This window comes from Erpetoichthys calabaricus, chromosome 10 (assembly GCF_900747795.2).
Source record: "Erpetoichthys calabaricus chromosome 10, fErpCal1.3, whole genome shotgun sequence".
Lineage (NCBI taxonomy): Eukaryota > Metazoa > Chordata > Cladistia > Polypteriformes > Polypteridae > Erpetoichthys > Erpetoichthys calabaricus.
Window position 1 is genome coordinate 13,591,124 of NC_041403.2, and position 15,105 is coordinate 13,606,228.

At 43.7% G+C, this 15,105-nt stretch overlaps 1 protein-coding gene across 2 annotated transcripts in view; it reads left to right on the forward strand.

Moving 5' to 3' along the window:
- The first annotated feature begins 267 nt into the window (after positions 1 to 267).
- LOC114658827 (monocarboxylate transporter 7-like) overlaps positions 268 to 15,105 on the forward strand; it is a 29,418-nt gene continuing 14,580 nt past the window's right edge. For both annotated transcript variants that reach the window (XM_028810891.2, XM_028810894.2), the window contains exon 1: positions 268 to 434. The gene's annotated coding sequence lies outside the window, so the exon portion shown is untranslated. The remainder of the gene's footprint in view (positions 435 to 15,105) is intronic.

Below are 15,105 nucleotides of genomic sequence, written 5' to 3' on the forward strand. Positions count from 1 at the left end.
CAATCCGATGAAAGGACCCCTCAATCCCACGATTTCTGCGATCCTCCATCAGGGATGACTTTACCTTAGGCAGACAAAACAACTTGGCAGGTCACCAAGTACCACATTTAAGTACCGAGAAGAGAAACAGAATAGGTGAGGGTTAGTATCCAATTATAACTATCATGTTACTTATGTTTTAGTGCTAATAACTAACAACAGAGATGCAGCATGTACAGTATGTGAATCCATCAGCTGCCCAGTGCTATTTATACCCTAGGACTGTGGTAACGTATAGCTGCAAGCGAGAGAAGTTTACTGGGTGAAGAGTTTCCGCCGAAATCCATTCGAGACACAACAGAAGCGCCTCCTTCACTTAGCACTTGCTAAAGGCTTAGCGTCCGCAACCTGTCGAAGATAGCGACTGACTGGGTGACGCGTCTCCTCTGCAAAAGGTGAGTGCCTGCTCGGACCGCCGTGGCCGTCATCCGCAACCGTTCCGTCCTCGGGTACTGGTTGAAGATTGCGGAACACTCGGTCTTGCCGGGAGACACCGGTGTTGCGTTATAGCGCAGCCTTCTTTTGATCTGGACAAGGCGACCACCGTTTCCTTACTTCTTTCCTTCTAACACACGAGTTCAACTGAAAACATGCGCAGTGGCCCGTCTCGACGTTTAATTGGTGCCAGATAAGTCTAACTGGGATGGAATGGGACAGGAAAGCCCCTCGACCGTCCATCAAAAACAATAAGAGGATCGGACCCCGCCGTCGGTTCACTCCACTAGTGACAGCGTCGCTTTTTCGTTTAAACAATGAAACGAGTGCCATAGAACTGCGCAGTAACCGCCGCTGCTGATTCCGTTGTCCCGCCGTGGCGCTCCCCACTTAAAGAACAAAAGGAGGTGCCGCGCGTTCGCTTCATAAAGAGGTACACGATTTGAAGCGCTGAAGAACCAAAGAAAACTCCTGCACAGCACAATTTAATTCACGCATCTGGACGTCTCGGGTGTGTCTTAGCTACATGTTGGAGACGTCATGGCGCTATATAAAAGAACATTCTACCAACATTACTAACGATGGCAAGAAAAAGTATGCAAACCGTTTGGAATCACATGGCTTTGTGCAATAAATTGTCATAAAATGTGGTGTTAACTTTATCGAATTCGCAACAAGTATAGACTACTGTATACTTAGGGGTGTGCGGGGCATAGGGCTGACCAACCCCATGCGGGGCTCGTTATGTCAAACACTGTTACCAGTATGTGTGGACTGTATAAACTTGCGCGTTAAATGTTAACATCCATCCATCCATTATGGTCTGCTGGAGCCAATCCCAGTGCGCAAGGCAGGAAACAAACCCAGGGCAGGGCACCAGCCCACTGCAGGGCACGCACACACACAGCACAAAATAGAATTGCCAATGCACCTAACCTGCATGTCTTTAGACTGTGGGAGGAAACCAACGCAGACATGGGGAGAACATGCAAACTCCATTCAGGGAGGACCCGGTAAGCGAACCCGGGTCCCCTAACTGTGAGGCAGCAGCGCAACCCACTGTACCACCGTGCCACCCTAATGTTAGCATACACCGGATTTTCTCATTACAGGCAAGATAACATGTGGACTTTATCAAAATATAACGATATAATCTATTGAACAAAGTGCGATTCATAATTCATGACAATACCACCACAGTGCGAAATGCGATGCATTGTCATGCGAAAATTAACAGGGTCTCTTCTAGAAAAGTTCCCAAATTGCATGTAAACTCAGCATTTCTATATGCAGGATGTCATAGTCATAACTCACATTGATGTCATGTCAGCTGGTTATTATTGGCAATACATGTTTTTGTGCATTAATATTCAGACATGGGCGGCACGGTGGCGCAGTGGGTAGCGCTGCTGCCTCGCAGTTGGGAGATCTGGGGACCTGGGTTCATTTCCCGGGTCCTCCCTGCGTGGAGTTTGCATGTTCTCCCCGTGTCTGCGTGGGTTTCCTCCGGGCGCTCCGGTTTCCTTCCACAGTCTAAAGACATGCAGGTTAGGTGGATTGGCGATTCTAAATTGGTCCTAGTGTGTGTTTGGTGTGTGGATGTGTTTGTGTGTGTCCTGCGGTGGGTTGGCACCCTGCCCAGGATTGTTTCCTGCCTTGTGCCCTGTGTTGGCTGGGATTGGCTCCAGCAGACCCCCGTGACCCTGTGTTCGGATTCAGCGGGTTGGAAAATGGATGGATGGATGGTATCATCATGAAATCTCTTACCAGTTTCCAGGTTCAGAAACGAAAATCCACTTTTCTTACCTTCAAATTGGAAAAGTTGTTGATAACATATTCATAGTCTAATCTGGATGTGATGTCTTTTTCTATGGATAGGAGAAGCCAACCCAGCGACTAACGGGCTATATCTATTTTAGGAAGGGATTATACCCTTTTCGAGTGATGAAGGTGGACTATGGAATGTTTTCAAAGATGTACATGTATGGAATTTGACCTTGAAGAGGAATTTTAAAAGAGTTCCACTTAGAAGCATCTCAAATATATACAGTGGAAACTTGGATGGCAAGCCTAATTCTTTCCGGAAACGTGCTTGTAATCCAAAGCACTCGTATATCAAAGCGAATTTCTCCATAAGAAATAATGGAAACTCAGATGATTCGTTCCACAACCCAAAACTATCCATATAAAAACGATTAATACAAAATATAAAGTAAAAAGGCATAAAACAAATTAACCTGCACTTTACCTTTGAAAATAATCATGGATGGTGTGAGGGAGACAAGAGAAAGGAAGGTTATTGTGTAGGACGGTTTCTAAACTTTTTTGGGATTCCACCCAATGGGACGACATGCAGAAGAGTGTCCCGAAGCAACCGCTGGCTCCCAGCACTGTAGCAGTTCGCCGTAAAAGTGAATCCGAAAAGATCGCGGACATGCTACAAGCGCCTGCCGTCGATGGGTGATTCAAGGAACATTATAAATGTAGGGCACAGTATTACTTGGCCACTAACCTGTCCATGACCCTGCCTGACTGCTGTGTCTGTGTATAGGAGAGCGGCAGATCCCGCTACAATGAATAACCGCGCTGTTGCTGTTTCAAGTTGAATAAAGCTGGTGTTGCTAAAGTACTGAGACTCAGCTTCGTGTTTTGGGGTGCAAGACGGGGACTCACACGTCACAATACACACACACGTGGTCACAGTAAACAGTATACGCTTATACGGATGTTGACTATAAGAGTGAGGCACGCCAACTGAGACCAAAAATGGGAGACGATTACCCACAATCCTGCAGTGAGAGAGAGAGAAGAACCATCAGCTCAGTTGTGATCACGTGACGCTCAGCAGACAAAGTGTATATGTACTACTTGTATTGCAAGACCTTGCTCGTTTATTGAGTTAAAATTTATTAAAAATTTTAGCTCATTTTGCAAAACACTCGCAGACCAAGTTACTCACAATCAAAGGTTTTACTGTATATATATATATATCCATCCATCCATTTTCCAACCCGCTGAATCCAAACACAGGGTCACGGGGGTCTGCTGGAGCCAATCCCAGCCAACACAGGGCACAAGAGAGGAACCAATCCCGGGCAGGGTGCCAACCCACCGCAGTATATATATATATATATATATATATATATATATATATATATATATATATATATATATATATATAGTGGTCGATGGCCAGCATTGAATTTAATATTTTACTCTGGTTTATTGTTCTTTATTCTATTTAATGCTTTGTGTTTCTGTTTCATTGTACAATTCAGGAAAACATTTGTATCCAATGTTACATATACCCTGCTGTTTTTTCTAAGACTCTGTGAAGCGCCTTGAGCATGGAAAAGGCGCTATATAAATCAAATGTATTATTATTATTATAAAAGGGTGTGGAGGATGGCCGGCTAAATATTCCGGCCCTCACCCCCAGGCCGCCAGGTGGAGCTCTCCCGACAGCATGGACGTCCCCCGAATTCCAGCAAGGCCTCATGGACTTTGTAGTTGGTATGCACACCCCTGCTGGATACTCTTACGTGCCCTATAACCCAGAAGTGCGTCATGATCACATGACAAGAAGAAACGACGTGCTTCCGGGTTGAAGAAAAGGACTTTTACCCTGACCCGGAAGTAATGAGGACTTGTGGATTTTGGGACAGGAACACCTCCGGGTCAGGGGGTATAAAAGGACTCTGGGAAAGCCCAGACACTGAGTTGAGCTGGGAGGTAGGGTGGCGAAGTGTCTGGGAGAGGAGGAGTGATTATTGTATTTGAGAATTGTTTATTAATATTTGTATGAGTAGTGTGGAGTGGAGGGTGCTTAGTGCACAGTATTATTATTTAATAAATAATAACTGGTCTTTTACCTGGTGTTTGGCGTGGTACCTGAGGGTTCAAGAGGTCGATAAAAGCCTCAACTGTTACAATATATATAGCATTCGTAGTCTGAATCACAATCTGATTGTATGGGTGGTTACCTACCAGACCAACCACAAGCATTACCTGGTAGGTAACCACCCATACAATCAGATTGTGATTCAGACTACGAATGCTATGAATGTACTTACCCCGATCTCCAGGCTGTCAAATAAACGAAACACACGCCGTGGCGCAACGTAAAGAGGCTTCGCCGCTGACGTCCGAGGTTCGATCCCCATCAGGGGTGCAGTGAAGTGTGTACGCCTGATGAGCCCAATTAAGGGCGAAACACGTGTCACGTACTCTTTGCATTATTTGACAGTAAACTATGCAGCATATATATATATATATATATATATATATATATATATATATATATATATATATATATATATATATATATATATATATATATATATATACTGGAGAATATTACTTGACAAATCCACTCAAACGGGACACACAGACCTCAAAAGTAGGACCCCCTTAGGCGCGGGACCTGGGGTGGTTGCCCCACTTGCCACTCCCAAACTCCACTCTTGCACACACAGCTATGACTCTTCAATAGAACATAAGAAAGATTGAGACAATCACCTCATATGTCCAAAAGCACATTTGGATGAGATTTAAAAGATCACAACTGTCCTCTTCTCCACTAAACTACTCGGTAAGCTTTGCTAATTTGGTAACCATGTGTCTCTGGCTCTTTGCGTGAAAAAAAACTTTCTAACATTTGTGTGAAGTCTGCCCTTAGACACCATGGGAAACCTATATGCTCTTGTTGCAGGATTTATTTTAAAAGCAACACCTGCGATCCACAGTACTTAACGGGACAGATCTACTATGAAACTAATGAAGCATAAGCTTCAGGGTCTGTAATTCCAGATGGCCCCCAGAAGTGAATTTAGAACACATTTCCCTTCAATTTTGGGTGTCTACTTTATGAGAAAGAGGTCTTTAAAAATAATATAGTGCAATTCAATACAGCAATTCTAATCAGTATCAGTACATCTGAGATGTAATGGTTACATTTCTAAGAAAAAGTGTGATTTGTCATGGAACAACCCCGTTGAAGAAGATAACAGTGCTTACTTAAACCTCTTTGCTGGATGTGACAGGGCCCCATAACAGTTTAAGCTTCAGGTCCGCCACTGGTAATTCATTTTTAATTTGAAACATGTCAATATGTCGTCTCTCTGTTTGCTTTAACTGAAAAGGTTCAACTCTTTTAATCTCTCCTCAAAGCTCATAGCTCTAAGTACCATAATCCACCTGGTCACTCTTCTCATAACTTTCTCTAGCTCTGCTATGGAGACCCACACTGCACAAAGTGCTCCAGGCGAGGTCTTGCTACTGCATTATATAAGTTAAGCATAACTGTGGTATAGCAGGTCCATGGAATGAAAGGCCAGTTTTTAAATATTCCATTTATCTGTGTCAGTTTCTGTGGGTGCGATCATGTAGCCGCGGGGAGTTGATGAGGTAATTGGGGCGAGTCACACCTGCACGTGAGGATGTGATCGTTCTCAATTGCTTAATCTGCTTCCTGCGGTGCGGGATTGAGACAATACGCCCACAGAGCCATGTAAGAACGGGCCGGCACAGGAGATCGGGAGGAGAGATGGAAAACAGAGAATAACAGTGAGGCAGAGGCAGAGAGTGGCATTGAGGAAAAGCGAGTGGATGAGCTAGCCAGCTGAAAGAGAGAAGTCAGCATGGTCAGGGGTCCCGTGTCAGAGCGAGTGATCTGCAGTTGAGTCACGAATCACACCCACTGAATATGAGAGGTGGGTTCGATCAAGGTGGTGTCCTTCCTAGGGATCCAAAGGATGAATATGTGTGCGAGAAGGAAGACGGGAGGACAACCGACCCCAAGTGGTCTGGCAGACGACAGCAGATGCAGCCAAAAAGGGGGTCGGTAGAGAGAGAGGGCCGCAGAGGCAAATATCTCTCCAGCTGAATGAGCCTTGGGTGAACTGGGGAGACAGGGAAGGAACTGTGCTTGGCTGGTGTGGCCCCAATGACGGCTGCAGATTTTTTAATTCTTGTTTTTAGTATCTTTTTAAACATTTGGATTTTTCACTGGTTTTTATGGATTATTTATTGGAACATTTTGGAGTGGGCAGCACAGTGGCGCAGTGGTAGGAGACCTGGGTTCGCTTCCTGGGTCCTCCCTGCATGGAGTTTGCATGTTCTCCCTGTGTCTTCATGGGTTTCCTCCGGGTGCTGAAGTTTCCTCCCAAAGTCCAAAGACATGCAGGTTAGGTGTATTGGTGTGTATGTGTGTGTGCCCTGCGTTGGGCTGGCGCCCTGCCTGGGATTTGTTCCTGCCTTGTGGCCTGTGCTGGCTGGGATTGGCTCCAGCAGACCCCCTTGACCCTGTGTTCGGATATAGCAGGTTGGGAAATGACTGACTGACATTTTGGAGCACTGCACTTTAGTTGGACACCGTTTTGTTTGGATTTGATTTTAATAAAAGCACTTGCACCTTTTCCACCATCCCTTTGCTCAGTCTGATTTGTCCCCATCAGACCAGCTGTTACATTACCGATGGTGTTGGATTCGAGAGGCTCTCAGAAGAGAGGTGGGAGCATGGAGCAGGACCCGTACCGTCACAATAACCTCTCTTGATTTGTGGTCCACACATTGTGCTTTATAACCTGACACTCTAATAACTCTGTGATCGCTTCTGCACACTGTCTTAATGAACTAATCAGTCCACTGTAACCCCCAGGTCCTTCTCCTAAGGAGTTATTTCAAGTTTCAGACCTGCCATTGTGTATTCAGTTCATACATTTGTATTTCCTACTTGGAATACTTCACATTTACTTACATTAGAACATAATACCTTTGACAATAGATAGGAGACCATTCAGTCCATCATGTTTGCTTGTTTAGCTAACAGCTAAGTTGCCCCAATATCTCCTCCAGAATGAGATATTGACTTTTATCTGCCACAAATCTGCCCAAGCCTGTATGCTGTCTAAATCCCTGTCTAAAAATATAGTATTCTGTATTATTTGTGTTTCCACCAAGTTTGACATTTAGGTAGTTAACATAACCAGTTTATTGACTACAGTGTATATACTTGTATATATAATCAAGACATTGAGCTTTTTAGGGTTCCCCCTATTTTTCTCCCTCAAGCCTTAGAAAAACCCTAACCCTTTATTGGACCATTTTATATGTAGGAAACAACATACTGTAGCAGTAGGAGTAAAATCATTTTATCAGTTTTCCTAATTTAGGATTCTGCTCCTACAGTGCATCCGGAAAGTATTCACAGCGCATCCACATTTTGTTATGTTACAGCCTTATTCCAAAATGGATTAAATTCATTTTTTTCCTCAGAATTCTACACACAACACCCCATAATGACAACATGAAAAAAGTTTACTTGAGATTTTTGCAAATTTATTAAAAATAAAAAACTTGAGACATCACATGTACAGAAATATTCACAGCCTTTGCCATGAAGCTCGAAATCGAGCTCAGGTGCATCCTGTTTCCCCTGATCATCCTTGAGATGTTTCTGCAGCTTAAATGGAGTCCACCTGTGGTAAATTCAGTTGACTGGACATGATTTGGAAAGGCACATACCTGTCTATATAAGGTCCCATCATTGACAGTTCATGTCAGAGCACAAACCAAGCATGAAGTCAAAGGAATTGTCTGTAGACCTACGAGACAGGATTGTCTTGAGGCACAAATCTGAGGAAGGTTACAGAAAAAGTTCTGCTGCTTTGAAGGTCCCAATGAGCACAGTGGCCTCCATCATCCGTAAGTGAAAGAAGTTCGAAACCACCAGGACTCTTACTAGAGCTGGCCGGCCATCTAAACTGAACGATCGGGGGAGAAGGGCCTTAGTCAGGGAGGTGACCAAGAACCCGATGGTCACTCTGTCAGAGCTCCAGAGGTCCTCTGTGGAGAGAGGAGAACCTTCCAGAAGGACAACTATCTCTGCAGCAATCCACCAATCAGGCCTGTATGGTAGAGTGGCCAGACGGAAGCCACCTTAGTAAAAGGCACATGGCAGCCCACCTGGAGTTTGCCAAAAGGCACCTGAAGGACTCTCAGACCATGAGAAAGAAAATACTCTGGTCTGATGAGACAAAGATTGAACTCTTTGGTGTGAATGCCAGGCGTAACATTTGGAGGAAACCAGGCACCTCTCGTCACCAGACCAACACCATCCCTACAGTGAAGCATGGTGGTGGCAGCATCATGTTGTGGGGATGTTTTTCAGCGGCAGGAACTGGGAGACTAGTCAGGATAAAGGGAAAGATGACTACAGCAATGTACAGAGACATCCTGATGAAAACCTGCTCCAGAGCGCTCTTGACCTCAGACTGGGGTGACGGTTCATCTTTCAGCAGGACAACGACCCTAAGCACACAGCCAAGATATCAAAGGAGTGGCTTCAGGACAACTCTGTGAATGTCCTTGAGTGGCCCAGCCAGAGCCCAGACTTGAATCCCATTGAACATCTCTGGAGAGATCTTAAAATGGCTGTGCACCGACGCTTCCCATCCAACCTGATGGAGCTTGAGAGGTGCTGCAAAGAGGAATGGGCGAAACTGGCCAAGGATAGGTGTGCCAAGCTTGTGGCATCATATTCAAAAAGACTTGAGGCTGGAATTGCTGCCAAAGGTGATCGACAAAGTATTGAGCAAAGGCTGTGAATACTTATGGACATGGGATTTCTCTGTTTTTTTATTTTTAATAAATTTGCTAAAACCTCAAGTAAACATTTTTCACGTTGTCATTATGGGGTGTTGTGTGTAGAATTCTGAGGAAAAAAATGAATTTAATCCATCTTGGAATAAGGCTGTAACATAAGAAAATGTGGAAAAAGTGAAGCGCTGTGAATACTTTCTGGATGCACTGTATGTTCGCTAGGACTGAGGAGAGGTAGGGAGCTGGCCTAACATGGTAGGAGCTGCCAGAAGATCGTGTTTAGGCAGAAATCGACACGTGCATACCAGGGAAAGGCAGCATGTTTTAGAAATGTTGACCAACAATAAACTTGTAAAAAGATATAGATTTGACACAGATGGAGTAATATTTGTAACAAAGTCTTATACATTACATGATCCCTCTAATTTTGCGAAGCATCTACGCCCTGTCAGCAAAAATGAAAGTGTTGGTAACGTTACTTGTTACATGCAGCTTTACAATAACAATGATTTAAGTATGTCACAATCAAGCATTTCTCAAATTTACCAAACTTTGAACACCCTTACAATGCTTGAGGCAATACACAGATGAATACATTTGGTCCAACATTCAGTGAAACGTAAAGTAATGTTAAAGCAAGTTGCATTCATAGAAATTGGCATGCACATAAAAGATCACCGCCCTAGGTGTGGCTGAGCACACATACAGGTTTGCTCATAAGTTTACATACCTTGGCAGAATTTATAAGATGTGTACCATACTTTAAAGAAAAGATGACCGGTCAGGCAAAAGACATTTCATTTACTTTACTGGAATCGAAAATAAACTATAAGGCATCACCGAACAGCACAATTATTAAACAAAACATAGTAATAAGGAAAAAAATGAGATAATCCTTATTCAAAAGTTTGCACACCCTTAGCTCTTCCTACTGTTTATTACCCCCTTTAACATCAATGATGACATGCAGTCTTTGGTGATAGTTGTGGATGAGGCCTTTGATTTTCTCTGGTGGTAGAGCAGCCCATTCTTTTTGGCGACAAGCCTCCAGGTCCTATCAACTCTTGGGTTGCCTTGCATGAACTGCACGTTTGAGATCTCCCTAAAGTGGCTCAGTGATACTGAGGTGAGGAGACTGTGATGGTCACTCCAGCACCTTTACCAAAAGGTCAACTTGGCCTTGTGTTTTGGATCATTGTCATGTTGGAAGATGCAAGTGCATCCCATGCACAGCTTCTGGACTGATGAATGCAAGTTGTCCTTCAATATTTTTCATTAACACACTGTATTCATCTTGCCATCAATTGTCACTAAGTTTCCTGTGTCGCTGTAGGTCACAAACCCCCAGAACATCAGAGATCCACCTCCATGCTTCACAGTAAGGATGATGTACTTTTCGTCATGGGCCTTGTTAAATCCTCTCCAAAGATAGCATTTTATGGTTCTGACAATGAAGTCCAATTTTGGTCTCATAACTCCAAAAGACTTTGTCCCAGAAGTTTTCAGCATTGTCTAGATTCTGTTTGGCATATTGTAAGTGGGCTCTTTTGTGGCATTGGCACCGTAAAGGCTTTTTTTTTTCTTGCAACTGGACCGTGCAGTCCATTTTTGTTCAAGTACCTCCTTATTGTGCATCTTGACTCAGCCACACCACCTGTTTGCAGAGCAGCCTGTTATCTCAGCTGAAGTGGCTTGTGGGTTTTTCTTGGCAGCTCAACAAATGATCCTGGCAGTTGTGGCTGAAATCTCAGTTGGTCTACCTGACTGTGGCTTGGCAACTACAGAACCCTTAACTTTCCACATTTTTATGAGTCTGAACAACATTGACAGACATTTTCAGATATCTGGATATCTTTTCATATTGTTTTAACTGATTTATCCAAAATCAACAACCTTTTCTCGCAGGTCTTTTGGGAGTTCTTTTGATTTCCCCATGGCTTGGAATCCAGCAATGTCCATACAGCTCTGCATGGACAAATTGACTATTTATACACAGACACTGATTACAATCAAAGAGGTTACAGGTGTGGAAGCTTTCCCTGAATTACCCGTAATTTGAACCTGTGTGTGTCAGCTTGTACAATACAATAAAATACAATTTATTTTTGTATAGCCCAAAATCACACAAGAAGTGCCACAATGGGCTTTAACAGGCCCTGCCTCTTGACAGCCCCCCAGCCTTGACTCTCTAAGAGAGAGATGTTAGGAGCTGATACAGCGCATTGCCGTACCCACCACATGACAAGCCACCTCAGGATCCCAGATTAGGACCAAAGGGTGCCACCTCAACACCACACTCGTTCAGATGGAATGGAACCAATGTGAGTTTTTTTATGGTGGTCGGAGTGCAAATTCTGCCACCAACCCCCAAGTTTTTCCCTGCAGGTTGGAAGGCCGACATCCAGGGCTGGATGCATATTAACGTCATACCCAAGACGGAGCAATAGCTGGTTAAGGACCTTGCCCAAAGGCTCAACGGAGTAGAGTCACTTCTGACGATTACAGGATTTGAACCAGCAACCTTCTGATTGCTAGTGCAAATCCCTACCCTCAGAGCCACCACTCCACCCACACTCTCTAAGAAAACAAGGAAAAAACACCAAAAAAATCCTTGTAGGGAAAAAATGGAAGAAACCTTGGGAAAGGCAGTTCAAAAAAAGACCCCTTTCCAGGTAGGTTGGGCGTGCAGTGGGTGTCAAACAGAAGGGGGTCAATACAATACAATACACAGAACAGAACAAATCCTCAATACAGTATAAAAGTAAAATATTACAAAATACGGAGCAGAATTTAACAGTAGATGATATCACATAATATGATTTGGATTTGTTTAGAGTCCTGGAGACCTGTGACGATGCAGGTTCGCTCCATGCTCCCACCTTGCGTACGGGGAGTCCTGAACCCGTCACCGTCGGTAATGTTACCGATGAGCTCGGCAGTGAGGCATAACAAATAGAGCAATGGGATGGTGTTCAAAAGTGCCAAGTGCTTTTATTAAAAACAACAAAACAAATGTCCAAACCAATAAATAAAGTGCAGTGCTCTCCAAAAGTCATTAAATAAGTAATCCCATAAAATCGAAACGTGGAGGTAAAAACCAATAAATAGAAAAAACAACAATCCTTAAAATGAGGTTAAAACAATGCTGGAAACAGTCTGTTTAAAAATACGAAAGCCCGGCGTCTTCTTTACCTGGCGGCTCCCCTGCTTCTCCCATCTGGGCCCTGCAACAGGAGAGTCGCTCTTCTGCAGCAGCTGACCAGGATGCACACGTCAGGGAATTCACTGCCCAAGCATCCCGACTCCCGCTGCCTTCTCGGCCTTACGCGGCTAGCTGTCCTACTGCCGGTCACTCCCGTTTCTCCATAAAATACTCAGCGGGAGCGACCACTTCCAGTTGCCCTAAGTGTTGGCCAAACACCCCTGCTAGGGCTCACTGTCCAGCTGCTTGCCTGCCTTCGATCACTCGCACCGGCTTTTTCCCCCTGCTTCCTGCTCTCCTGCAACCTCCGTCTCTTTTTCTTCTTTCTCCTTAGCTGCCTCGCGCTTCTATTTAAGAAGAGGACATGGCAGCTGTAGCAATCAGCAGTTCCTGGGAACAATTACGGATGCGGGCCATTTCTCATCTGTGCACTTAGGTGAGAAACGCCCACATCACGAACTCCTCAGAAACTGCTTCGGCCACACACCACCACACCTCCTCACTAAGCCACGAGTACAGTGATTTATTTAAAATTGGCCTTCCTGGTGGGAGCTGTGGACCCGCAACACCACAAGACCTCAGTCATCAAGCTGCCTCTCCACTTTGGCCATTCCACAGCTGAGACAGCACTGGGCCAGCCAATCCGATGAAAGGACCCATCTACCCAAGAAAGAGAATAGGTGAGGGTTATTAACAAATTATAACTATCATGTTACTTATGTTTTAGTGCTAATTACTAACAACAGAGATGTAGTCTGTACAGTTAATCAGCAGCTCTAGTCAGGGTGTGCTAAACTGAAGTAGTGAGTCTTCAGCCGGGACTTGAAAGCTGAGATAGATAGATAGATAGATAGATAGATAGATAGATAGATAGATAGATAGATAGATAGATAGATAGATAGATAGATAGATAGATAGATAGATAGATAGATAGATAGATAGATAGATAGATAGATAGATAGATAGATAGATAGATAGATAGATAGATACTTCATTAACCCCAAGGGGAAATTCACAAGTTTAGGGGCCCTGTAACTAAAAGCTCAACCTCCCACTGTTATTTTATTATTCCTTGGAATCATAAGCAGACCGGCATCTTGAGATCTTAATGTGCGCTCTGGCTTGTGTGTGTATTATTAGCCCCAACATTCAAGGGTATGTAAACTTTTGATTAGGTCCATTTGGGTGATTTCCATTATCATTATGATTTTAAAAGGGCACACACAATTATGTGATGATAAATTGCCTCGTCTGAGCACATTTCCAAATTTAAAGGAAAGCTTTCTGCATGATTACTTATATTTTCCAAACAATGACCAATATTTCACAAATTCTGCCAGGGTATGTAAACTTACGAGTGCAACTGTAAGTTGTAATTGTAAGTGAACTGTCAATTGTAAGGGATATCACAGTATCAACACACAAGTGCTCATAGATGTAAGCAGTACCGTAGTAGTGGACATTTTACTCGGAAATAAACAGGGCTGGATGAATGGGTGACTGACAGCAAAATGTCACATAGGTACACCGACTCTGTATTGGACAAACCCCTGGAATATTTGCATTACAGATGTTCTCCTGGTGTCTGAGTGGGTTTCCTTTTGGCCCATGGGTGTGTGTGTGTGCGTGTATTCACCCTGCAACAGATTGTTGCCCAGTGCAGGGATTGTTCTTGCTTTGCACTCGATGCTTGCTGATATGTTAAGGTGGATGACTGGTTAGATTTTGTAATTGGATTTGTTGTTTGGGCTCTTTTGGGGCAGTATTCGAAGTTTGCTTTTGAATTTCTGTTCATTTTGAGGCCACACTACCACACTTTAATAAAAAACAGTATTTTCAAATGAAAAAATCCCTGTCCACACTAGCATTTTCACATTTTTTATGAAAGTACAGTATATCCTTCCACGTTAAAAAGACTGAATAGATGAATGCCATACACGTTCGCCTACACTGGGCATGCCTCCATCAGGAATGCTAGACATGCTAGAGATTCATTTACAGATTGTATTTACACAAATAGTCTTATCATTCTTCAGTAACAACAACATCCTTTGCCAACTTGTCCTACCAAACACTGTCCAGGTCTTGCCCTAAACTGGTGATACTTGAAAAGGTGGTTATGTCTTCAGCTACAAGATTTGTTGCGAAACTGTAGCGACTTATAAATAATTTACCTTTGGCACATATATGCAGCCAAGCAACATAACAAGAGCCACGGAAAGCAACTCGTCTGTGCCCACTATATTGGAATTTGGATTTTATTCTGTGAAGAGTGACTGATCAGTGCATGAGACATTATCATGATCAGAATCCAGTCAGAGAAGGGCTACATAATAAACACAAATCAAATAAGAGCACAATAAGAGTCCAAAGCTTTATCCACTATGTCACTCAGCTTGCCTAAAATACAGAACTTAATTTTACCAAATAGTAAACACAAATCCCCACCCACAGGCATGCATGTTAGGTTTATTGTTAATTTTAAACTGAGCCAGAGCGTGTGTCAGTGAGCTTGAACTGGATCAAGTGTATTCAAGGGTGTTACAAATGGAATTTCCTTATTTACTATGAGTCCTCCTCCGAGAAAATCATGTTACGCAATCATCCACCCATCCATCCATTTTCCAACCCGCTGAATCCGAACACAGGGTCACGGGGGTCTGATGGAGCCAATCCCAGCCAACACAGGGCACAAGGCAGGAACCAATCCCGGGCAGGGTGCCAACCCACCGCAGGACGTTACACAATCAGTGTATTATTATCATCAAGCTGAATGTCTTGACGTTCAAGTGCTGCATGTACCAAGTGCACTACGCTGGCAGTCCAGG